This window comes from Solanum tuberosum, unplaced genomic scaffold (assembly GCF_000226075.1).
Source record: "Solanum tuberosum cultivar DM 1-3 516 R44 unplaced genomic scaffold, SolTub_3.0 scf00014, whole genome shotgun sequence".
In the NCBI taxonomy this organism is placed as follows: domain Eukaryota; kingdom Viridiplantae; phylum Streptophyta; class Magnoliopsida; order Solanales; family Solanaceae; genus Solanum; species Solanum tuberosum.
The window spans coordinates 2,349,759-2,376,675 of NW_006238939.1; positions in this window are offsets into that span (position 1 = coordinate 2,349,759).

The following is a 26,917-nucleotide window of genomic DNA, read 5'->3' on the forward strand; positions in this document are numbered from 1 at the left end:
TAAGATTATGGAATTGGAGGTACCGTACAAAAATAAAGATGGGTACATTCCCCCTCATGAGCATAAAAAGTCCAAGGAATACGGGGGTGGACAAGTAGAAGAGATACTCTCACTCATTCTCTGTAAAGTCGAAGAACATGACTGAGTTTTGAACGAGATAAAAAGAGAATGTCTCACTGCTTAATCAGTTAACTGCTTCCCATTCCATATCTATTCAGCTACTAGAGACCCAAATAGGTCATGTTTTGTCTCAAATCCACCCCAAGAGTGAAGTCTTAATAGGGACTTGCGTTGTGCCACGACGTTAACTAAGGCACTATTTGGGAGGCAACCCAACTTTTATTTTCTTTCTTTTTGTTTTTGGAATAATCTTGTGTTGATTGTGCAGGTAAAAAAGTGGAATGCGTTTGAAAGGTGCATATTGGTGACCTAAACGTCCAGTCGGTGACTCATAGAAGAGTTCGGCAAGCCTAACTTAGACCGTTGTTGGACTCAAGAATTTATGAAGTTGTAGTCTGCAAAACTCGGCGAGCCCATGGACTACTTGGCGAATCGCCGACCATGTTGACGATCGCGACTTTATCCGCCGTATTGACCCCCAAATTAACTAGAGGTCCTGTACATCTCGGTGATGTAAACGACCACTTGGCATGTCGCCAAGTGTTTAGGGGAGTAAAATTAATGTCGCCAAAAGGGCGAGAACTGGACAGTTTTTAAAGGCCAAACCTTAAAATTTCAAACTCTTTGACATTCCCTCACTTTTTAACTTCCCAAGATCACACCCGCACTATATTTTCCCGTATTTTTGTATTGTTACCACTTCCTAGTCGTCAATCGTGTTCTTGGAGTTGGAAATCTAGGCCGCCTAGCATTTCAAACTATATATTCGACATTAAAGGTTGGTTCCGAAACTCATATTTAGCGGTTTAACTTAAATTGCAATTGTTTTGATCCTAGTGTTGTGTGTTGGGCCTCTCTGAATCTATGTTTTTGTTCTTGTGTGCCTATTTTGATTTTGAAATCTTGCCTAAAATGCTAAATTGTTGATTTCCCAAATTTCGTGCTATAGAATTGATCTAAATTGATTGGGTTGTGAGTAATTGATGTTGGGTCTAGTCGGGTGAAGTATGAGTAACCCATAATTGTGCTAAATGACGTATTTTGCCCAATGATGGAGCGGTTGACATCATTCTTCAAGGCTTAAGTCCTCAAATGACCAATTTTGGCCAAACCGGGGAAAGTCTGAGTACCTTGGTGGCATGGGTCTTATGGGTCTAAGCTTAATTGAATGAGTGCATGGTTTGATTTTGTTCTTGGGGGCTGCTGGGTTGATTTTTGAAGTGTGGGTAGAAAGTAGGCACGTTGGGCAGTTTGGCGAGTTGGGTCGAGCTCGCCAAACCACTAGGCGGTTTGCCGAAACCCCTTTGATCGCCGTTAATTTCATGCTAATGTTTTGTTTTGGTTCTGTAACTTTCAGATAGAAGCCTTAGTTCGCAAAGTCCGCTCGGCGACTCGCCGAAGATCTTTTTTGATCACCCTTTCTGCTCCCCTAACCCCTAAAATGCACTGTAACTTTCGGCGGGCTAGTCTGTGCCCGCTGAATGCTATCGGTGATTCGCTGAAAGGTCCCTCCCATCGCCGACATGCCATTTGTTCTGGAAATTTTTTAGCCAATGCTTTTGACGAGCCTGATCTGTCTCGCCAAAGTGATTCGGTAACTCAACGATCGGTTTGGCGAGTCTGTCTGTAATATAATTTATGTGATTTTTCTTGAGATGTTTCTAACTTTCTACGATATTTTTGTAGATATGGCTAGACCAAAAGTGGCATGTAGAGACATGTCACCCTGAAATAGGGCTAAGGGAATCAAAAGCAATGAGGATGCGGCTGCATCCCAGGCAAAGTCAACCAAACTTTCTACAACATATGGGAAGGGAAAAGGAAAAGGCAAAGCACCTGCTCCTGCATCATCGAAGGTTAGCTCCGATAGTGCCGGAATCTATGCCACCCACCTCACCACTTCTGAGAGTAAGGGTGAGCACCAGGACCATCAAGTTGCAATTTTGAGCCTGAAGATGACCTACTATTAGCCGAGAGAGCGGAGCTGCAATCCAAGAGGTTGAACGATCCCTCTAGGATCAGGACTCCCTAGGCCACTACTACTCCTCCTACTCAGGCACAAGTTGTGGTTCCAGCATCAGCTGCACAGGGTCCTCCTTCCCGGTCTATGAAAAGACTAAAGACTGAGAGATTGAGGAACATCATCAAATAAAAGAGGTTGTCTACTGATGGAGTCATAGACAGATATCCGGAGATCATGAGCTGCTTGAGGTCTCACAAATTCCAGTTATTCACTCGACCCCATTGCCCTTATATTTCAAATTGGGTCAGGGAATTCTACACCGCCTACGGAGCCCTGGTGCCACAAGGGAAGAAGCAGGCCGCCAAATTCAAGTCGGTAGAATGTGTGGTTGTCATAGGCAGAAAAGTGAAATGTGATAGTGATGTTATCAATGCAGTCCTTGAATGTGCAATGACAATTGAGGATGACTGTTAATACAAGATCAGGACAAAAATGTTGGAGAACATGAAAAAATGGTTGGATCCCCTTATTTCTAACGGTACTCCCAAGTGGATTGAGGTTGGAGCACCCATTGAATAGAAGAACATTAATATAATAGCAAGGTTCTAGTTTGGCTTCATCAGCAGTACTATCATGCCATCCTAGAATGTGTCAATTCTCCACCATGCAAAAGCAGCCTGTCTTGGGTTGCATCATTGATGGAACAAGGCAGCATTTGGGGATGATCATTGCACAGGAGATGGCCATGAGGGCCAAGAAGTGCCAAACCTCTCTACCTTTTCCAGTGTTGATTACCAAGTTGTGCAGACGAGCTCAAGTGCCTCGAGATGAGAAGAAGGATGTGGAAGTGATTCCCATATCTTCTACCTCTATCCGAAGGATTGAGGTAAGTACTTAAAGGATGAGGCCGAGAAGAAGAAGGCAGCTACAGTGGATTCTTCCTCGGTTATTTATACGGAGATACTACCTGCAGAGTCAACATTGCCTACTCCGGGCCCTGGACCTTCATGTATACCTAGTGTTGTCCCTTCTATGACTCCCATTTCCACTACAGCTCCCCTGTCTCCTAGATCTACTGTTGCTGCTACCTGACCTCCACTCACCCAGGCTGCATTGATACGGACGGGGAAGCTAGCCCACTCTGCTGATAGGCGCACCTCCAGGCTTGAGGCCACCATTCCTGGCATGATCGTGAGGGTCCTGGCTGATGTTGTGACACACTTGAGTGTGACTATTGACGCCCTTGCAGCACAAATAACGATGTGTGAGCAAGGCCAATGGGCCACTGAGGAGGTGACGACTCTAAAGGCTACTATTGCTGAGCTGAGAACGGACGTGGACAAACTAAGGTCCACAAATATGTCTATGATATTCGGGACTGTGGAGATCCCCGATATGCGTGCTGATCCAGATGTAGTTCGAGTTGATGAGGTGGCTGCTGCTGAGTCCGAGGCTGAGACTGATGAGGAGCAGCTTGGTGTTGATGAGGAGGCTTCTTATGAGGGCCTTATGGAGATTTAGGAGGCCATGGTAGATTTCGATGTGCAGATCTCTTTGGCAAACGCACCCATAGCTGACCCTAGTGGTGTCAGTACTGCTGATGTGACTCCGGGTACTGATGCCCAATATCATAATGTCGCACCGGGCATTGATGCCCCGACAGATGGAGAGACTGTGTAGACATGACTTTTCTTTACCTCCCTCTCTGTCATTTTTATTCACTTTTGGCCATTTTTGTTGCATTTGAGGACAAATTGTTTTTTTATTTCTGGTGGGGTGAGGTATTTCCATACCTACCTCTTCTGATTATTACTTTTGTTTGCATATTGGGTTTTGTGTTGTAAATTATGTTTTGACACTATTTTGTGGATGCTTGAGCTTGCGACTCCTTGTTTTAATTGCAAGTAGTTTTTGGACCCTTCTGAAATTTTTTGCCACTTCTTGGTTGTGTTTGAATGTGGCTGTTCTTGGAAAAATTTGAGTGTCCGTCATGATCAATACCGATGACTTGAATAGTGCTCTTAATCGAACAAAAATGAATGTGCGGCTACGATGAAGCCAAATGAAGTTGCATAGATAATATGTGAACTTTTTGCATCTCATTGTGTCTAGCCGGTAATCGAATGAGTCTCTTGTGATGAACATTGCACACTAGTGAAAGTGTGGAGTCTTGTTTGATATTGGTTCCAATGCCTTGTGTGATGAGCTTACCATGAACCTTGTGTGATAACAACTAGAATTTGCCCCGTTGGTCCGATTGATTTAGTGATGTAAGCTCTGGAAATGATCTTTGGCAACAATTTAGAAGAGTGAAACAATTTGACATTATACCTCTTTTGTGGCCTACCTTGTGAGTGTGTGAACCTTGCTTGAACCCCTTTTGAGCCTTGTCCTTTTCTTGGAAGAAACTTGAGCAAATGAGACCTCTCTTTACTCATTCACCCATAATCCTAATGAAGTGTGGTGCGTTTGAATAGGCAACTTAGGCCAAAAGCCTAAATTGTGGGTCTGGTGAAAAGAGAAGGAAAATCAAGAAATGTGAAGAAGTCCCCCTTTATCCATGGACTTGAAAAAGATGGAACCCCTCCATAAAAAAAAGAGAAGAGAATGATAAAAGTTGTGAAAGTTGCAAAAGAAATGAGGTGTCCGGTATTCCATGAGCAGTGAATAATGGGGTGAATTGTGAGCATGAGTGCGAATGTTGAAGAAAAGGAAAGAAAGTGTTGTTCATACCACATTTCATGAGGATAGAAGCCACTTAGTCTAAATGACCATACCTTTACACTCAGCCCCATTACAAGCCTTGAAAAGACCTTTTTGAACTTGAGTGAGCTGAAACGAATGTTGATTGGAAAATAAGGACAAACCTATGGGTGAAGTCATGCATATGTTCATATTTGTGAGTGTGAGAGTTGTATGTGATTCTAGAGCTATAAAGTGTTGACCAATTGTGTGTGAATATGGAATCATCTTTGTGTGAGGGCATTTTAGTACCTTTGTTGAGTTTGAACTTGCATTATGAACTTGAGAATCTTTGATAATGGTGAGTCACAACTTGAATCTTTGAGTGCACAATTGATCCTTGCATGAGTAAGTTGAGTCTTGTTCTGTGCATTCATGATTGAGTCTTGTGTAACACTGTTTGAGACATCCCTTTTGAACTGCTGAACTTGAGTTTTACTTGAGGACAAGCAAAACTTTTAGTTGGGGGTGTTGATGAGTATGAGATTTGGACTCATTTAGGGCTTTATTTACAATGATTTAGTGTCCTCAAATGCTTATTTTGTGCCAATACCTGATGTAAAACCCTTGATTTCCAAGTATATGGATTGAGGAACAAAGCAAGGACACGAATGTGCAAAAAGGAACGAAGTGAGCTGAAAGAATGATGAAAAGCAAGCCTGGTGATCGCCAAGTCCACTTGGTGAGTCGCCGAATGGCTGTTTGACCGCCTAAAGTTCCAGTGTGCCAAACCCTGAAGGAAAGAACCAAGTTGGCGAGAGAAAAGAGAAGACGGTGGATCGCCGAGTGGTTCCGCGATGCAGTGTTGGATCGCCCAAAGTTACATACTTTGAGGATGCTGAAGGCCAAGTCAAAAGGGCGATGAAATTGACCAAAGGGCGGATCGGTGAGTGGATCGGCGAGCCCGACTTAATGCGCCGAGTGGCTCTTCGCAGCATATTTTTTGCGACTAGAAATACATTTTTGAACATTTATTTAAGCATCCACTTTTCATTATATCGAATTTTGATTATTATTCGGAGGATTGAGACAAGTTTTCTCTAGTTTTCCTTTAGCTTTGAAGAATTGAAGTTTGTCACATTTAAGAAATCTTAAGTGGGTCTTTGAGATTCTTCTATTTGAACCTTTGTAAAGACGAAATAAATCTTACCCATTTGATGGAAACTTAATTTGGTAACGATTTTAATCTTTTTATGATGTCTAGCTAAAACCCCAATTCTTGGGGTGTGATTATGGGCTGTTATAGCTTATGGATATTGATAATTGTTATTTTATATGCTATTTAGAAGTGAATTTAATCAATAATTATGGTTTAATTTTAAGAATTGTAGCTAGAAATCCAGTTCTACCCTAGTCTTTTTGGCTTGCTCGAGAGAGAGGTTTTAAAACTAAGATTATTGATTGATGGTCAGTGGGTATTGGGTTATCATGGGTTCAACTCAAGAGAGTGAATCCTAAACCCTTTTCCACACATTCAACTCGAGAGAGTGAATGGATTTAAGTGTAGGTTGTTTTTATTTTGCATGCTTGTTGATGTTCGAGAAAAATCGACTTGATTCGGGGTAAATTATTCAATAGAAAGTTTACCTACTCTATAGTCTAGCTTATTCACTAATATCTAGCTATTTTCTAATAGTTACAGTTACCCATTTGTCTACATTACCCTATAATCAAATCACATCCCAAGAACCCGTCTCATTATTGTTATTTTGTGTTGTTGATGTTTGTAGTTGATAATTTCAAACCAAAACCCCCTTATTTGACATTCGTCTCACCCCTTGATTTAAATAATGTTCTTATTCGATAATGTCTATTCTTATGATTGATTTGACCATGTTCACACTTTACTATTGAATCTTAAACACGTATCGCTCCCTGTGGGATTCGACCCAAACTTATTAAGTTGGGTTATATACTGATTAACGATCGTTGACACTTAGAATTGGATGAAGTGTCTTAGAAACGTTAATAATCACAAATCTTGTAGTATATATATTTTTAATTGAATAAATTATGGTTGTTTATTAAAGAACAGAGTTACATTTTTAAATATGTTAATTTAAGCAAACTTGGCAATCCAAGTCTCCCATATTCAATCAATGGCCTTATGCCACGTAGGTGAGCACATGGATTGTGCTTCAAAAGTTTTAATTTCAATCCTCTATTTCGATCTAAGGGTCTTAATTAATTCTGCATTTAACCATTAATTTATATATATATATATACATATATATATACCCCATATTGTTTTTACCTAAGACTCGAACTATCCTTCGTGTGAGTAGAATTTTTACCAAGGAATTTAAATTTGCAAAATCTAAAATTTTTGCAAGTTATGCTTAAGTTACAACTAAATTGGAAATAGCACTTTCACAATAACTCTTATTACATGATGAGTTAGGTGGGCTACAAGACAAATGATCAAAGGTATTTGAAATATCTTTCCAATGCAAGTGAGTTTGCTAAATTTCGAGCTCTAACTAGAGAGTTATGACTGATTTACTAACGACGCCCAAACCTGGCAGCAGCTCCACGATGGCTCCGCGTTACAGAGCCAATACGGACCTCACTGCCTGCTGAAAAATTATTCCAACTCCTAGCTCTTTTTACTTATTTCTTTAGGGGCATTTTTGTTCTAAAATCCCTTAGGAGGTCATCTAAATAGCCCTAAACTTGTAGCAAAATCAGTTTTCAGAAATCAAACCCCCTCATCTACTCCAAAAATTCTACGCTCAAGGAATTCAAGAAACGCTAAGGCCAGGGTTCTTCTTCCAAGATTTTCCTTCAAGTTCTTCAAGAGGATGGTTCTTTTAGGTATTTAAGTTTCCATAGTGTTGGGTTCATTCACCCACACGCAAAACATGATATTTCATATTCGAATTCGTCCATAAAGATTGTAAGATTTAAGTTCTTAAAAAGTGTTCTTGAAGTTTCATTCTAAATCTCATTTTGTTGGGGTTTTGATGATTTCTTGAGATGGAAGTGAGTGTTTTAAGAGATGTATTGAGTAGATTAGTGTGTACTTGTGTTGATAAATCAAATCTAAGTGATTGGGGAAGAAACCGTTCGAATCTAGGCGAATTAGGGTCGATAATGAGTAAGAAAAGTTCGGGTAGAAATTAAGGACCTGTTCCTTAGAAGTGATATTTTTCACTTTGCGTCGCGGAGAGGTCGCGAACCCACCTGCCTCAAACATTACTTCGATCAAATATTAAAATGCATCTCAGCGTCATGGACTTGCTCCCCAGACATTGTTTTTCAACCGTTTCACATGATTAACTATCTAAAACACTTTTAATTATCACAATATCTTTCCTACCACAAATCATAACCTTGAATTCATAATTCAAATTCAAGGTAGAGCTAAGAGTTAAGTCTTGAGAGTTCTTTCGAATATCTTTTGAGAAAGTCCCTTTGAGTCTTCTAAAATTTATAATAACTTGTTTCAAGACTCGAGAAAGTGAGTATGAGAATGAGGAGAATGTATTCATAAGTGTACTTTATCATAACGAGATCCTTCATATCATGAACCATAACTCTTGAATTCATAATTAACATTCAAGAGAGAGTTAAGAGTAGAGTTCAAGAAAGTCTTTGAGTTTAATTGTGAATCCTTTGAGATCAACTATCAATTTGAACTAAGTTTTGAGGAAGTAAGTATGAGAATGAGAAGAGTCATATACATGAGTTCCATAATGTTCTTTAGACCCTTGATTCGAGTCGTTCATGCTCATAAATTCTGCATGAACTCCATACGTTGAGTGTCTTCGATAGGAGTAGCATCTTCGAGTTCTAAGTCTTGAGTATCGAGTTCCTAATACCTTTCAAGATTATATTCCTAATCATGGGACTATTACATGTTACCCATGAAGTCCTTGAGTTGAGCAATTCATGCCCATAATTCTGCATGAACCCTATAAGTCAAGTAGTCTTGAGATGAGAAGTATCTTTGAGTCCTTAGGTTGAGTAGTTCATGCCCATAATTCTGCATGAACCCTCTAATTCGAGCATTCTGGAAAAGTCTATTACCAATAAAGTTCTTGATTTCTGAGTTGTTGTGTCTCTAGTATTGAGTACTATTTATGGTTATTGAAAACCTTGAATTGAGTCATTCACGTCCATAATTCGGCATGAACTTCATTCTTAGAAGTCTTTTGCAAATTTTTCAAAAATTATCTTAAGACTTGAGCACTTGTGTTGAGAAAGAGTAGAGTCGAGGTCATTTTCTTTAAAATGATATATGGAACTAAGTAGTCCAAAGAGTAAATGTTTTCACATTTAAAAGAGGAAGAAACTGAGATTTCAGAAAGAGTTTTGAGCAATTTGAGCAACATCTCTTTTTAGAAAGATTTTGAGTAAATATCTCAAACCACAGAAAGAGTTATGTTTTTAAACATATGAGTTGAGTATATTTTGGGAGTAGTATTGAGCACCGATATGGGGACGAGTTCAGATAACTCAAGTCTCCATAAATTATGTAGCCAACGTGGGTAGAAAGGGTCATACCTTTTAGATGATTCTTTAATGCTTTTTGGCATAGACTAGTGGATCCACTTAGTTGAGGCGTTCTATATCCCTGCAAGTTATAGGACAATTCTGGCAGCGTGGACAAGACGTTGTATCATCACATAGCTCATAGTGATGGTTGTCGGTTAGAGAAACTCTCACATAGTTTTATTGTACTTTTATATACACATTGAGTATTATTGTATTTTTCAATACATTGAGTTGCTATCCACAGTTTTACAGCTTTCCATATATATTGCATCTTTTACTATTGCTTTATTCTTTGAGTATCATGAGTTGAGTCTTTCGAGTTGAGTATGTTGAGTTGAGTATCCTGAGTTGAGAACCTTATTACTGAGTTGAGTATCTTATCCTTAAGTACTTCTGACTTGAGTAAGTTTGAATTGTTTTGAGTATCCTTGAGTATTCCTTTAGTTGAGTAAGCTTGAGAAGTGGTAAGTATGTTTCCCTTTTTATCAAGTTTCAAGCTTATGTTATGCTATAGAATTCCCCTTACATGATCGTACATTCCATGTACTGAGTTATTTGGCTTGCATCCTTTCATGATGCAGATTCAGGTATTCGGGATCATCAAGAGGAGCTTCGTTGATACCACATGGAGTTCAAGTTAGCTATGGTGAGCCTTCTTTCTTCTGAATGATTTCATTTACTCTTTAGTTATATCAGTTGTTATGATGTCATGGGTCTTGTCCCGACTTCCATCTTTGTCATTTAAAGACTTCATAGATAGACAGTAGAGTTTCAGAAGTCTTTCATTTATTTTGTTAAATGTTTTAAAGACTTAATTTGATTATTTTATGGCGACTTGAATATATTATTTTTTCAGATTTAATTAGTTGACTTAAAAGCTTTGCATTTGAGTTATCATGAATTTTTATTCAGTTTTTAAGCTTTGTATATTTGAGTTAGTCTTCCGCTTGTAGTCAGCCAGGATGAAGGTTCACTTGGGGACCAGAAATGGTTCTCGAGTGTCGGCCACGTCCAGGGTGTAGGCTCATGTAGTGAAAAACCTTGTATCAGAGCACAGAGTTCAAATGTCCTAGGGTGTCTATGAAGCTGTGTCAAGTAGGATCTTATTTATGGTTGTGAGGGCCCCACTTCTATAAATAAGTGACTAAAGACATTTTAGAAAACTTTCCGTTATTTCATACTCGTAATCATGCAATAGAGCTATGTCATAGAGACTTATTCTAACTCATGCGTTCGCATACCCATTCAACTACCCCCCATATTAGAGGTTGTTGAAAAGCAAAGTCAGTCCTTTATAAATAAGTTACTCTTAGAAAAATCTTGAGGAAGTCATGAGGCTCAAGAGGGGCATGAGAGAAGCCTAGGAGTGAGTAAATTGTTGAGTTTCAAAGGAATGAGCTCATGTTCATATGAATCGTGCGTTCAAGCTAAAATTGAGTTGTATTCTCTTCTCTATGTCCTGTTTCAGCTGAGATCCTTACGAGAAAGTATGTTTAGAGAATTGGTAGTATTTTCACCTGAAAAGGTAGCATGAGTTACGAGATCATGAGCAATAGTTGTGAAAGAGCCCAGAGTTAGAGGAAAGTATGCAGAGGTTTAGTAATCCAAGAAAGAGAGATATTGATGGGGCAGATTATGTTATTATAGTCGTGCACTTAGTAAGTTAGTAATGGAGAGTTTTCCCTTATGGATAAACTAAGAAGTGATGAGTTGTAAAGATTCCATCATAGGAGGTAGAGTGTGTTGTAGCTAGAAAGGAGTTGGTGATGAAGTGTCATTGTGTAGGTACTGACCAAGTGTAAGTGTTGAATAAAAGAGCAGGAGTATTCATGACGTGAATGATCTAAGCTAGGCTTTTGATTTTGAGGGAGAGCCCATAATATTCAAAGTGTTATAGAACTAATTAGGCATTGATGTATACTGAATGAGTGAATGATACTAAAGTTGTGGAGGGAAATGTGATAGTAAATTGTAAGTATGAAGACTAATAGGTAAAGAAGATCCTAGTGGACGAGTGTTTCTGAAATTATATCTAGTAGTTGTAATTTAGTAAAGCAAGCAATCATATTGATATTTGGGATTAGTCATAAATATTAAGCTTGAATTTGAGATGAGTGTCATGATCAAAAGAATGGCAACATGACGGTGATAATGTTAGTCTTGAGATTTGATCTAGAAGACTTGACATAGAGTACATGAGGAATTGAGGTGATAAGCTGCAATAAATATGAGTGGTACAAGTGAGACACCCTAACGTTTAGATAAGGGCAGTGAAGTGTGGTTAAGTCACAAGAGTAACAAGAGCATTAAGAGGTGTGCCGAGATGGTATGTTACCAGATAAGGTTCCAATTAAGTTATCTTTTTCCATGTGTTGTTAGATAGCATAATTGAGTTGTCAATGTGGAATAGGTCCATAGCTTTCAAGTGTTAGCTTTAGACCTAAGGGGGAGATGATAAGATGAGAAATCAAGTCAAGTGTTGAGAAATTATTAAGGAGATGGTTAGTAGGAGTCCATGGAGTTGTTAGAGTACTACGCTTGAATGTGGTGTTGTTTAACATTAGGTGGTTCTTGGTAAGAGCCCAATGTGGTGGTAAAGAGTAATAGTCTTGGAATGAGATTCCCTATAGAGAGGTATAGAACATGAACCTAAGGATTTGGGTTAAGCTTGAATATAGTGAGAGCGTACCATTAGACTCAGACCTTAGTAAGAGTAACCCCGTTCCACACCCAGTCCAGCCGTTATTCGAGGACGAATGATCCCAAGGGGGAGATACTGTAACACCCCAGAATTTTTTTGACCTAAGACTCAAACTATCCTTCATGTGAGTAGGATTTTATCGAGGAATTTAAATTTTTCCGAAGTGTTAAGGTTACTAGATGTAGCACCTTGAGTTCCAAAAAGAACTAAATTTGAAATAGCAAAATTTGAAATTTTGCAAGTTATGCTTAAGTAATAAGTTTTGGGTCAACTTCAAATGACCATTACTCATAGTACAGGATAAGTTAGGTGGGATACAAGATTGCTAATGAAAGTTCTTTTAATTATATTTCCAACGCTACCGAGTTTGCTAAATTTTGATCTCTGAGTAGAAAGTTATGATTGATTTACTACCAACGCACAAACCTGGCAGCAACTCCGCTTTCTCTTCAACAAAAAGCTCTTCGTCCCCAAAACAAAAGAACGATCGTTCCCAGAACTTTCTCCTTTCCCATACGCCCCTTCATTTTCCCTAGAAATCGACCTCTCTCATCAACATCATTCCTCTTTTGCCAGCATCTATACCTATGGTCCACCATAAATTGCCATTATTCAGTGGTTTTCAACCATGTTCATCCATTCCCATCAATCACAACCCCGTTTCTATCAAATTTATATCTTTTCCAACTTATTTTCTAATCAAGACAGACCTAGAAGGCTCCACCACTGCCATAAATCTTCCTGAAAAGATGAGGAATGCGAAGAACCATCATATTTTGGTTCGTTATGCCCTTAGTATAATGGGTTTGAGAGTGGAAGCCTCTCCCAAAATTGGCTATAAAAAGTGGACTTTGGTTCTCATATAAGATCATCTAGCAATAGGAGAAAGAGTGACAGAAACACACTACAAGCAATAGATTTCGACAATTAGTTAATCTTTTGTCTTTTTATTTATGAGTTTGAAAAGAGTTCGTTGGTTGGAAATTTATTGCATTCCAAAATTCAGCATTCGAAACTTCCTGATGTGGGACTGGAGGAGTTGTGTTAGCATTGCGTTCATTAGCATTTCTAGGGATAGCTCTACGAGGAGGCATGATCTGAAAGCACAAAAAGTCGAGTTAGAACGAAGAATTAGATCACACCTTACGCACGATCAGAGTAACAACAAAAATGAAGTTTTGCTAAAACACTTTGCAGCCTCCTTCTCATTAGATGTGGTGTACTTCACACCCATGAAAAGGACTCTACTTAGTGTGACTTTTTAGACATCCTTGAACTTTTAAACCTAATGCTCTGATACCAAGTTTGTCACGCCACGAGGCTACCTTTTGGACGCAACACGGGACCTACGATCACGAGTGACCCCAAGCTAACCCTGCTAGCATAATCAGAAGCATACTAAAGATAAACTGAAACAACAAACACTGTGCAGAGGCTAAATCATAATAACACTGAAATGATGTGGAATACCCATATACTAAGTTTGAATACAATTGAAAAGTCAAACTCTAAGACTAAAGTTGAAACTAACTATGTCTGAAATAAAACCTCTATTGATTAGAAATGCTGGGACATGGCCCAACTGTGCGCACTACACACCCATGAAAAGGACTCTACTTAGTGTGACTTTTTAGACATCCTTGAACTTTTAAACCTAATGCTCTGATACCAAGTTTGTCACGCCACGAGGCTACCTTTTGGACGCAACACGGGACCTACGATCACGAGTGACCCCAAGCTAACCCTGCTAGCATAATCAGAAGCATACTAAAGATAAACTGAAACAACAAACACTGTGCAGAGGCTAAATCATAATAACACTGAAATGATGTGGAATACCCATATACTAAGTTTGAATACAATTGAAAAGTCAAACTCTAAGACTAAAGTTGAAACTAACTATGTCTGAAATAAAACCTCTATTGATTAGAAATGCTGGGACATGGCCCAACTAGATCTAGAAAAACTGAAACTAAAACTAAAAATGATAAGGATAGTCATGTAACTAGTCCTCGAAGAATGAGGACTCACCACTGATACTGCTGAACTGAAGATCGGAAACCGATCTATGTGTGATCTCACTGCTAAGGACCTGAACCTACATGCTAAGATTAATTTTAAAACTCTACTAACAACATGGTCAATGCAATAGAATCTGACTGAACTATAAGGAAGCTACTAATAACCGACATAAAACCACATGAGCTAACTGTGGAGTCCGATGTATACCCGTCATCGAGAGGACCCAATACACCCTGCCAGAGGTATAGAGGCATGTTGGCGTGATCCCTAAAATGATGCCTACAGAGGGGACTTACAACCTACGGGGCACGTAGTTCTGGGACTTGAGGGTGACTGACCGTAGTCCACTCGGTATTAAGCTTCCATATGATTAAGTAATTAACACTTTAAGACTGTAATGTTGTAATACTGGATAGCTCAAAACTGACATGCAAACTGAGAATGCAACATTTATATACCGATAATAATGCATTAGAAAAGTGAGGCATGTTCATATATAACTGAATTAACTGACCGAGCATGTGTAATCCCTGAACTAAAAGAACTACATAGCTAGGTTTTTAGTTTATGCATAAGCCTGGGCATTAACGATACTGAATTTGTGATAATACGATTTGGATAATTCTAACAGCGAAAACCCAACAATTCTAACATTCAAGAAACCCTAGTTCTAGATAACATTAAGGGAATCAAGATTCTGACTGAAATCTAGGGACCTAATGGGTGAAAGGAACCTATTAGTGAAATTCCACATACCTGGTGACAAATTCCACGAAGAAATCTTTCGATTTCGGGGCTGAAAGTGATGAAACCTTGTTGTGTTCATGAACTAGGGTTGCTCTACCTCTTTCTCCTCTTACGCTATAATTTTTCTATGTTTTGATGAATGATCTGCCTTAAGTAAGTTCTAGTTATGTTTTTAGGCTAAAATTTGCCAAAACTACGTAGTTAGGATTTAAACGATGTAGTTTAGGGGTCCAATGCATAAGGAAAAGACCAAAAGACCCCTGAGTTAACTGCTGTCGGGGTCACCGATGGACGGGACCGACAGACCGTCGATCAACGGATGGTCCGTGCTGGTCAACCGTCACTCGCGACTGGGGGTGACTTGGGGTGTTGATCCACGGACACGGGCCACGGTCCGTGGGTCCGGTCATGGGTCAACACTTAGACAATTTTCTAGGGGGTTTTCTGGGGAAGGTTGCAGATGCGAACCACGGACCACCAGCAAGGGTCGTGGGTCACCCTCTGGTCCATGGGTTGCAACCGTGGGTTACACCTGCAACTTCTGGAAATCTGCATTGAGGTCTATAAAGATAGATAAACAATTAATTGATACTATTGACAAAATCATTGTAACCATCAATATGATATGATACTTATGGAGAGTTTAGAGTCTAGTTGCAGCTTTACCAATAATTAATGTCTTTTGGTAAAGATAGACAAACAATTAATTGACTAAGTAGGTGATGCGAGAGATTAGATATAAATAAAAAGAAACTAGCTTCACATTATGTAAGATAATTTGTAGTTGAATTCAAAGAACTAGTAGAAATAAAATTAATGATGTGAGCCATAGGGGCTACTAGAAGGATCCTGTATTGTATCAGATAAATGTGCTTGTTGGAAAACCGGTATCATTTCTTTATATCTTACTTTGTATGCCAATGCCATTGAAGATAATGGCTCGATTCTTTCAGTGTCCCTGGAATCATAGATAATATTGTTTCTTGTGTCATGCCTCATACTTGGGATTCTTTTATTCTATCAAATATTTTTGATCAACCGAGTTTTCAGATTCTGCAGGTCCATCAATGAAAGGGGGATATCTGATATATATTAGTGAAAACTCAAATGAAAGAGCGAGCCTATTTCATCCATTAATGAATATCTCAGAATAATGTTACTAGTTGCGACACTCTAACAAGTCTCAAGTGTAATACAGGTTGTGTGAGAATGTATAACTAATGCAGTTTTTAATTAATATGTGCTGAAGAAAATCAAATGATTCTGTCACTATACTAATTCTATACGACGTAATTTTTAGAAAAAGGGCATCTGAAAGGATCATACAACGTTTCTAAGATGTTAGAAAAAACATGCCTCTGAAGCCACATTGGATGGGGGATGCATTATTCAAAGAGATGAAGGGGAACTGGGAGTCTCCTGCATTCATGATAAAGTTAAAATAAAATTTTAAAAAATTGTGATTATGATGGTGCATCTCTTCATACAGGTGGTTGTATACCTCATTGAGTGATTTATAAGAGAATGGTAATCATATATCTTTTCATATATATTTCTTTAAAGAAAATAACATCATATTAAACATTGATAACACAAATATATTCCCTCATTACAGAAAGAATCTATCGGAGAAGATCCATCAATTTAAGAATTTTATTTTTGAACTCATCGCAAGAGAAGTGATAAAAGTTGGGTAAATTAGAAAGCTAGAACTGCTTATGTATGTTTTTATTTGATATATTCTTTTAAAGATTAAATATTTTATTTATTTTTTGTTAAATATCTTCGTTTGTGTTTCTTTAAGTTGTGTTACGTGTACATGTATTAGCAGTTTAATGTTCCAATTTGATAGCGTTCGGGTAATCACCAAGCCTTCTCAATATGATGATCTCTCTTCGCCATAGACATGCAGAAAAAACTCTAAGTTCCCTAGATAATCTTACCTATCTTCGTGAAAGTGTCAAGTGTTCTTCAAAGCCATCTAATCCCGCTGCATCATAGTTTTTTAAAAGGAATAACTGAAATTGCAAAACTATTACTTTCAAGGTAATACTTTGATTATAAGAATACTGCTAGTCCTAAGTTTCTTGATTGTATATCCAGTTTGATAAGAGAATTCTTGTAGTAAGACTGATGACCAACATATGTATTTGGACAAAAGTTTTCAAGGAGTTTCACAATATAGGTTAACATGTCATGTATATTTATGTAGTTAAAATCATTGGAAGGTCCACAGTTAATGTCCTACATTTTGATCTCCTTTGTGAGTTCAAAACTAACCGATCAACTAGTCCTAATAGCATATGCAAGATAGGTCTATCTTGGCCTGTCCATTTTCTTTCTGATCTGCCTATGCTCTTTCATATTCTTTTTCCATATATTTATTGATTAATTAATAAGACTGGTCGAAGTTGACTCACTTTCAGTTGATATAGAGTAACTTTTTCCTTCTTCCCTTCCTACGAAACAAGCAAGTTTATACACCACCCCCTTAGTTTTTCCTCATTGATGTACTTTGGTTTGTGTAAACTTGTTCTTTGCCATGAATTTGTTAAATTAAAAGTTGCATAGTAGTTGTTTAAAAGACTCATTATTATAGTTACTCGATATATAAGCAAGTTGTTTTAATAATAAGAAATAAATTGTGTGCAAAATGCTTCACTACATTGTTGTGTAGGTAGACTGATTATTGTTGGTTCTATGAACAATGTTATTTGTTCTTCTACGAAATATGATCAACTCTCATGCTCTAGAAAATATGAATATAATCTTTCTGCAGGCTGTGAAAATATAAGTTTTAAGGTTGAGTTATTAGCTACTTAATGAGACAAAATTTTGAAAATGTGTTACAAGATTTTGAACAAGCAAGAAATGTTCATTTGCCACTCCACGCAAGGAAATTTTGAGTCGTGTATACAAAACCCATGATATGTTTTTTAGATTTTGATTTGACACGTGTTTGAATTTGTTGCCTTAAATTAAATATATGCATAACGTACACTAAGCTTCTACTATCGGGGCTCTTGTTACATCTGTTTAAAGCTTCCCTGAAAGTAGAGGAAATATGATTGGTTTATTGAAAGGTTTTACTGGATTATGTGGTGCTATAATGACACAATTATACTTAGCCGTATGTGGAAATGATTCTAGATCACTTATTTTGCATATAGCTTGGTTACCAGCTGCAATATAAGTGATTTTAGTGTATACGATTCGTGAGATCAGAGTCGTTAGCAGCTGAATCAATTGACAGTTTTCTACTATTATTTGGCTATAGCAATTGTGTTGGCATTGTTTCTTATGGTTATGACTTATGACATTGGTTGAAAGGGTAGCTACATTTTTTATGGTGCTTATGTTGGTACTGCTACTATAGCTTGTGCTTTGTTGTTTCTACCTCTTTTGATTTTCGTTAGAGAAGAGTTAGGTGTTTTTCGTAGAATGAAAATGACATTATACTCACCTCTGTATCTAGGTGCAGGTGCCCTAGCAGATGATGGAGCATGTCCCTTTTGCCTTTGTTGAAAAGACGAATGGTTCGCTTTACTTTTCTGCGGCCCGAATTCATTTCTGGTCTTAGCTTTCTTAATTTTGAACTCTTCCCTGTCTCTCAGATTCTCTTCCTCAACCTGATGCACATAAACCATCAACCTTGATATGTCCATGTCCCCAATAAGCATTGCAGCCCTACCTTCCTTACTCGACAGACGAGACAGCCCAGCAACAAACAAGCTCATTCTACTCCTCATGTCCACAACCATCTTCGGAGCATAACGGGATAGTTAGGTGAACTTTAACCCATACTCATGAACACTCAAAGACTCCTATTTAAGTGTGAGGAAATCACGTACCTTGGCCTCTTTCAAATCTCGAGGAAAGAAACGCCCTAAGAAAGCTTCCTCAAAACAGGCCGAACTCGCAGGTGGTGCATCCTCAGCTCTGCCCCCTTTCCACTGGTATAACAAAGTTATATCAACATCCTTCAATTGATACGTAGCTAGTTCAACTCGCTCAGTATCTGCCATATGCATCACGTCAAATACCTTCTTCAGCTCCTCAATGAAGTTCTCTGGATCCTCAGTAGTGCTCGAACCCATGAAACTCGGAGGATTCATCCCCAAGAACACACGAATCCTTGAAGTATCAGCTCCTTCATGTCGAGCTCCCCTTTGCTGCCCAATCTGGTTAGTTACAGCTTGACTCAGTATCCTAATTGCCTCTCTGAACTCAGCATTAGTAACTTCCCTTTGAGGTTGCACTTCAGGTGCATCAGGTAACTCTTTCTCCTCAACATTACGCCTAGCAGGATGGCCTCTGACTGCTCTTCATGGAGGCATGGTTATCTGAAACAGGCACAAACACGAATTAGAGGGAAACTTTTAGAGATAAACTCTAACGCATGAAATGGATATGACGGAAGTGAAGAATTTCCTAAATGTTGCAGCCTCCTAAATATAGATGTGGCGCATTACACACCGATAACAAGGACTCTACGGACATGGCTTCATAGACTCCCTAGGACTCTTGAACTCTGGGCTCTGATACCAAGTTTGTCACGCCCCGAGTCTACACCCTGGAAAGGACTGGCACTCGAAGACCATTGCTGGCCCAAGCGAACCCTTGGCCTGGTTAGTTAACTCAGCGGAACAACTCAACGCAAATAAAAGATCATAAAGCAACTTATATGCTAAAATCTTGCGAAAAAGGCAAGTCGTGACTCAAAAATAGATAATATGTAAATACATAGATAAGAGACTCAATACTAATTGTCTGACTGTCTATGAAGCCTCTATAACACTGAGATGGATGTTGGGACAGACCCCCACAACATCCTGACAAAGCAAAACTAGAAAAACAAAATAACAGAGTCCTCCGGAACGCAAAGTGGCTCACAACTGAATCTGGAGTGCTCAGTTGGATCAACGGCGTGATGGATGCTGATCCTGGTTACCTGCGTCTGCATCATAATAGGATGTAGGCCAACTGGCATCAGTACATTGAATGTACGAGTATGAGAGCTGGAAAGCTAAACAATAACTTAATCTTGAAAGGAGTACAAAGGAACACTTACCTTGGCTCTGTTCAACTCATGAATAACCAAACTCAATATAAAGCAATAACGCACATGCAATATATAAAGCTTGTAAAACAATGTAAACAACTTATTTCGTTAATGATAAAACAATAACAACTCAACTTTGCTTATATAAAAATAATATAACTTTTGTTGGAGGTTCTTTAACCGACAACCACCACTATGAGCCCTAGTAATGATACAACGTTGTACCTCACGTTGCCCAAGGACCATCCTATACCTTGTTGTGATATAGGACCTTGCTTAACATAGTGGATCCACTAGCTTAACTTACCTTATCATCTTAAACGTATGACCCGTTAAATCCCATGTTGGCTACATGGTTCTTATGGAGAGTTGAGTTAATATGAACTCGCATCCCCAATTCGGTGCTTAATACTACTCCTAAAATATACTTTAGCTCATATGTGTTTTAAACACCTCTTTCTTTAGTTTGAGATAATTGCTCAAAGCTTAGCCAAAGCCTCTTTTGGAATAGATGTTCCCATTTCTTTGCTCAAATGTGAAAATATTTATAAACTCTTTGGGAATACTTAGTCCCCTTATAGCTTTTTGAGAAATGAACTCAACTGTTTACTCTTTGCTTAACTAGAATCTTGAGCCTTAAAATGAAGTTAAAACGTTCAGTAAAGACTATTGAAAAATTTAAAAACTTGCTTTGACTTACTTCTTATCTTCTAGACTTGACTCTAACTTCACTTGACTTTGATCCTAACTTTCCTCGATTTGGATTATGGATTCAAGGTTCATGATCTCATGTTTATGGATGAGTTCATGATGTTTAGATGTACCTTAGAGTGTTGAAATCAACTAGAAAACCTAGGTACATTACTAAGGAACACGTACGAAAAAGGTGGGGAACGAATGGGGAGAACTGGCCTTCCTGGCGCTCTGAGAAGCGTTGGGCGCCATCCCTCGAACTTCAGTAGACCTGATGGGGAGCACTGGCTGGCGCGTCGCCCCAAGGGGTGAACTTCAGAACCACAGCTGGGGCGCGCTGGCTGGCGCGACGCCCCACCCCTTTCCCCAGAAAATTCTGACTTTTTTCCTTCATTTCTCCAACTCTAAACCCTCTTAGCTTCAAAGGTTCTTTCCCCAAACACTTAGAATCATTAAAACCCTTAACATACAATAGATTCAATTCGAAATTACACCCGGAAAAACGTTCCAAATCAACAAGAAACTTTAACATAACCACAAGAATTCAACAAAACACAACCAGTCTTTTCTCGGAATTGTAACAAGTTTGGCGTGTGGTGGACTAAACCAACCCCACACTATGTGATCTCACATACCTTAATAGGGATCACCCCCGATGATAACTACGACGATCTTGACGAACCTTGCTTCTTCTCCTCTTCTCTCCTTTTCTCTCACAACCCTAACTCTCACTTTTAAAAGGGAAAACTGATATAAAATCAGCTTAGACCCTTAATATAACCAACAAAAAAAATAATGGTTAGAGAAAAGACCAAACTACCCTTAAAAATTCGGATTGAACTTCCCTTATCCCAACAGCCCAACTTCAAAGGGCATAACTCACTCATACGAACTCGAAATCACGCAAACTCAGCGGCGTTGGAAAGATCATTCCAAGAGGTTTCCAAAAATAATTGGAAATACACCTAACTCATCCTGAACTAGGAGTTATGACCGTTTGAAGTTGACCTAAAACTCGCTTTTTTTCCATACTTAACTAAATTTCCAGATTTGCATTCTTTCCAAAAAAAATGACGATTTCCAATTATAAGCTTCTTCATAGTTCTTTCGAATTGCAAGATGTAACACAATAACCCTAGACCAAACCCAAGATCCTAATACCCAGTTTAGGGTTTTTTTCACCATAAATTCTATTTCAAAACCCTCCCCCATCGATAATGATCCACTAGATTATGTTCTACGGATCAAAAAATGGATTTGGGGAGTTAAAACCTTACCTTTATTTTCAAGAATGGTGAAAAATGAGTAGGAGTTGCCTGGGGGATCGTTCCTTAGCTCTAAAAGTCGAAAAGTTCATAATGAGGTCTGTTAGGGTTTTATTAATTACTTTAATTCGCGTTGACCCTGCCACAGCCCCCACAACCCGCCACAGCTGCCCCACAAAAGCGGTAAAACCCAGTGCCCAAGCGGCATTCTCGATACATAGAGTTATTTCAAGAATTCCAAAATTCCCATTTCACAATAGATCTCTAACCCACGACGCTCAGTAAACACCTTTTTCGCTAAGATCAATTTCGGGAGTTCTACTCCCCTGAATTCAATTATGCAAAGTCGTACAGATTTCTTAACGAGTTATATAACTACTCATGTAATCAAAATCATAAATGATTCACGTGATTGTTACCAGATTTCCCTACACCTCAATGACTCCGATTTCATCCAAATCTGAACAAGGTTGGGAAATCTCAAGTTACTACGAAAGAGGTTTTTGGCCTCAGTTCTTTCCCCATTGCCTTTTTCATACGGCAGAAATAGGGTAGTTACAATTTATATATAATAAAGTACAATATAATTATGTGGCAGTTTCTCTAACCGACAACCATCACTATGAGCTATGTGATGATACAACGTCTCGCCCACACTGCCAGAACTGTCCTATAACTTGCCTAGATATAGAACGCCTCAACTAAGTAGATCCACTAGTCTATGCTAAAAAACATTAAGGAATCATCTAAAGAGTATGACCCTTTCTATCCACGTTGGCTATATGGTTTATGGAGACTTTGAGTTATTATAAACTCGTCCCCATATCAGTGCTCAATACTACTCCCAAATTATACTCAACTCATATGTTTAAACACATAATTATTTCTCTGTGATTTGAGGTTACTACTTAAATAACATAACTCTTAAAAGAGATGGAACTCAAAACTACTCATGAAAACACATTTGGAAATCGGTGTCTCCTCTTATCTTCAATGTGAAAGCACTTGCTCTTTGGGAGTACTTAGTCCCCATACTTCATTGTTAATAAAATGAACTCGTATCTACTATTTTTCAAACTCAATGCTTAAGTTTATAAAACAAGTTTAAAATGATTGTAAAAGACTTTTGGACGACTCTAAGAGCTCGCTTCACTTGACTCTTTGCTCTACCTTGAATTTGAATCATGGATTCAAGGGTTATGCTCTCATGTTATAGATGATCTCAACGATGTTTTACCCTATAGTGTAGAAAACAACTAAAAAGCATAGGTACGATTCGAGGGAACTAAAATGGAAGGAAGTGGGAAATGGTAGAAGACCTGGTAACCCTAGCATACTAAATGGTGTAGGGTGCCATAACTCATACTACAGAACCTGGATTGGGGCGCACTGAGTGGCGCGGTACCCCAGAGCCCAAAATACAGAGCTCTTCTTCTGGCGTACTGAGTGGCACGGTGGGCCAGCCCCCTGCCAGAAAACCCACAAATTTTCTTGTTCATTTTTCAACCCTAAACCCTCTAGATTCGATTGGTTTCTTCTCCAAACATTTAGATTCGAATACCCAACCTAAGTATACAGGAATCTACTCAAAAACAACCTTAAATCTTTAACAAATCATCTCAAGAACTCCTCCAAAACTCAACAATCAAGATTCTAATAAAAATTTCAACAAAAATCCATCAAGAACTCAATTACCCTACTTTAAAGAACGTAAATACGCTAAATTAAACATTATTTGCGCTTTGGTAAACAAACCTAATGCTATGTGATATCACATACCTCGTAGAGATTAACCCTTGGCGAAATCCGCAAGCAAAACTCAAGAACGCGATGAACTTTGGCTCTTTCTCCTCTTTTCTCCTCTTTTTTCTTCTCTCAAAACCCTTGCATAATTTTGTGAAGCGTAAACTAAAACCAATCAGGTTAGACCCCAATTTAATTAATAAAAATGAATTAAGCTAATTGGATAATGAAAAGACCAAAATAGGCTTCAAAAATCCTGGTGACTTTCCTTATTGAGACAACCCGACTTCAAACGGGCATTTCTCCCTCATAGGAACTCAAAAATTATCAAACTCGTTGGAGTTGGAAAGATAATTCAAAGAACTTTCATTTATATCTTGTAGCTCACCTAACTCATCTTGTGGTGAGAGTTATGGTCATTTGAAGTTGACACAAAACTCATACTTAGCATAACTTGCCAAAATTTCCAAACTGAATTATTTCCAAAAATGGTTTATCTCTAATTCTAGTTCTTTCAAATAGTGGGGTTTTACAATATCTCCCACTTGGGAACATTCATCCTCGAATGAGATTATTCTTAGTAGGCTAAGGGTGTAACATCTAAAATCCATCTCAAACACCCAACAAGCAAAATATAAATACAACAAGCCAACTTAAAACAAATGCCAAGGAAAGGATTAGTACCTAAATTTGGAATCCATTAAATGAACTCCTAATCGTGCAAGTCTATGCACGTCTTTTGCTAAGTCTTTCTTATGTTCCTCAAAATGGGTAGTACTACCCATAGACAATCTACTCAAGGCATCAACAACAACATTAGCCTTACCTGGGTGATAGAGACTACTCATGTCATAATCCTTGAGTAACTCTAACCACCTTCGTTGTCTGAGATTAAGCTCTTTCTTACTAAACACATATTGAAGACTCTTGTGATCGGTGACCACATCCACATGAACATCATAAAGATAATGACACCATATTTTCAAAGCAAATTCTATGACGGCCAATTCTAGATCATGGGTTGGATAATTCTTCTCGAGAACCTTAAGCTCTCTGGAAGCATAAGCTATAACCTTGCCATTATAAATCAATACACAACCCAGTCCAACTTTGGACGCATCACAATATACCACAAAACCTGGCGTACCCTCTGGTAAGGTCAATACCGGGGCAGTAGTCAATCGTTTTTCAATTCCTGAAAGCTTTTCTCACAAGCTTCAGACCATTGAAACTTAACTATTTTCTGAGTTAACTTAGTCGAAGGAGATGACATAGATGAGAACACCTTGACGAACCTTCTATAATATCCAACCAACCCCAAGAAACTCCTAATATTAGTTGGAGATATGGGTCTAGGCCAATTCTGCACTACCTCTATTTTCTGAGTATTAACTCTAATCCCATCAGCGGAAACAGTGTGACCTAAGAATGCCACAAACTCAAGCCAAAAATCACACATAGAGAACTTACCATACAACTCTCTATCCTTTAGAGTTTGGAAAACTATTCAGAGATGGCTAGCAAGATCTTCCTCATTCCTCAAATAGATTAGAATGTCATCAATGACAACAATAACAAACATATCTAAATAAATCTTGAATACTTTGTTCATAAGGTCCATGAACGTTGCACGTGCATTAGTCAAATCCAACGACATGACCAAGAACTCATAATGACCATAACGGGTCCTGAAAGCTGTCTTAGGGATACCACTTTCTCTTACTCTCAAATGATGATAGCCAGTTATGAGGTCTATCTTATAAAAACAAGTGGCACCCTAAAGTTGATCGAAGAGATCATCAATTCTTGGATGAGGATACTTGTTCTTGATAGTAACCTACATTCTAAGGGAACCATCTTTCTTTCTCACAAATAAGACCGGAGCGCCCCACGGTGAGGCACTTTGTCGAATAAAGCCTTTCTCAAGAAGATCTTTCAACTACTCTTTTAAATTTTTTAACTCAGCTGGAGCCTTTCTATATGGCGGAATAGAGATAGGACGAGTATCGGGAAAAATATATATACCAAAGTTTATTTCTCTCCCAGGAGAGACTTCAGGAAGATCATCTAGAAAGACTTCTAGAAAGTCACTCACAACTGGAACTGACTAAATAGGAGGTGTCTCAATACTAGAGTCATTAACTCGAACTAAGTGATAAGCACAACCCTTGGAAACCAACTTTCTCGCCTTATCGTAAAAAATGAAATGACCCTTAGGCACTACTAAACTACTCTTCCACTCTAAAACTAGGTCGTTAGAAAATTGCAACTTAACAACTCAAGTTCTACAATCGATTGAGGCATAACAGGCATGACACCAGTCCGTACATAGATTGATATCAAAATCGACCATGTCTAAATCAACTGAATCAGCCATTGTGGTTTTGCGATTGATGGAAATGGTACAATCACGATAAACTCTCTCAGCTAGGATAGATTCACCAACATGTGTAGAAACACTGCAGGGCTCAAGAAGTTGCTCAGGAAGGACAATAAAATTCATAGCAACGTATGGAGTCACAAAATATAGACTCGCTCTTGGACTATCAAACCATAAATATCAAAATTAATAACTTTGATCATACCAGTGACAACATCTGGAGAAATCTCTTGCTCTTGGCGACTAGTGATAGAATATAGGAGGTTTACCCCTCCGCCGGTCCCTGAAGTATCTCCTCTAGGTGCAGCTCTGTATGGTTGAGCAACTAAAGAAGATTGGGCTCTATTGACCCTATTTTCATTGCCCTTCTTGTTCTTAGGACACTCTTTCATGAAGTGACCCTCTTTACCACAATTGAAACAACCAGTGGAGCCATCACGACACGTTCTTGGGTGGTTCCTATCACACTTAGCACATGTAGGAGCCCAATTACCTCCTTGTGCCACACTACCTTGAGACTGTGCAGGTCTACCTCTGAAATTCTGCGAACTCTGATTATTGAACTAACATTTATTTCTTGGTGTAGACGCATTAGCAGATGATGGAGCAGGTCCCTTATTTTTATGTTGGAAAGATAACTGGTTGACATTACTCTTCTGCTGTCTGGACTCATTCCCTGATGTCTTAGCCTTCTTATTTCTAAACTCCACTCTGTCCCTTAGCTTATCCTTCTCAACTTATTGCACATGGATCATCAGTCTTGCTATGTTCATATCTCCTATCAACATAGTTGTTTTGCCTTCCTTACTTGACAGATGAGACATCCTAGCAACTAACAAACACATCCTACTTCTCATGTCAGCAACCATCTTCGGAGCATAGCGGGAAAGTTGGGTGAACTTCAGACTGTACTCATGAACACTCATAGATTCCTGCTTAAGAGTAAGGAATTCCCATACCTTTGTTTCTCTCAGTTCCCGAG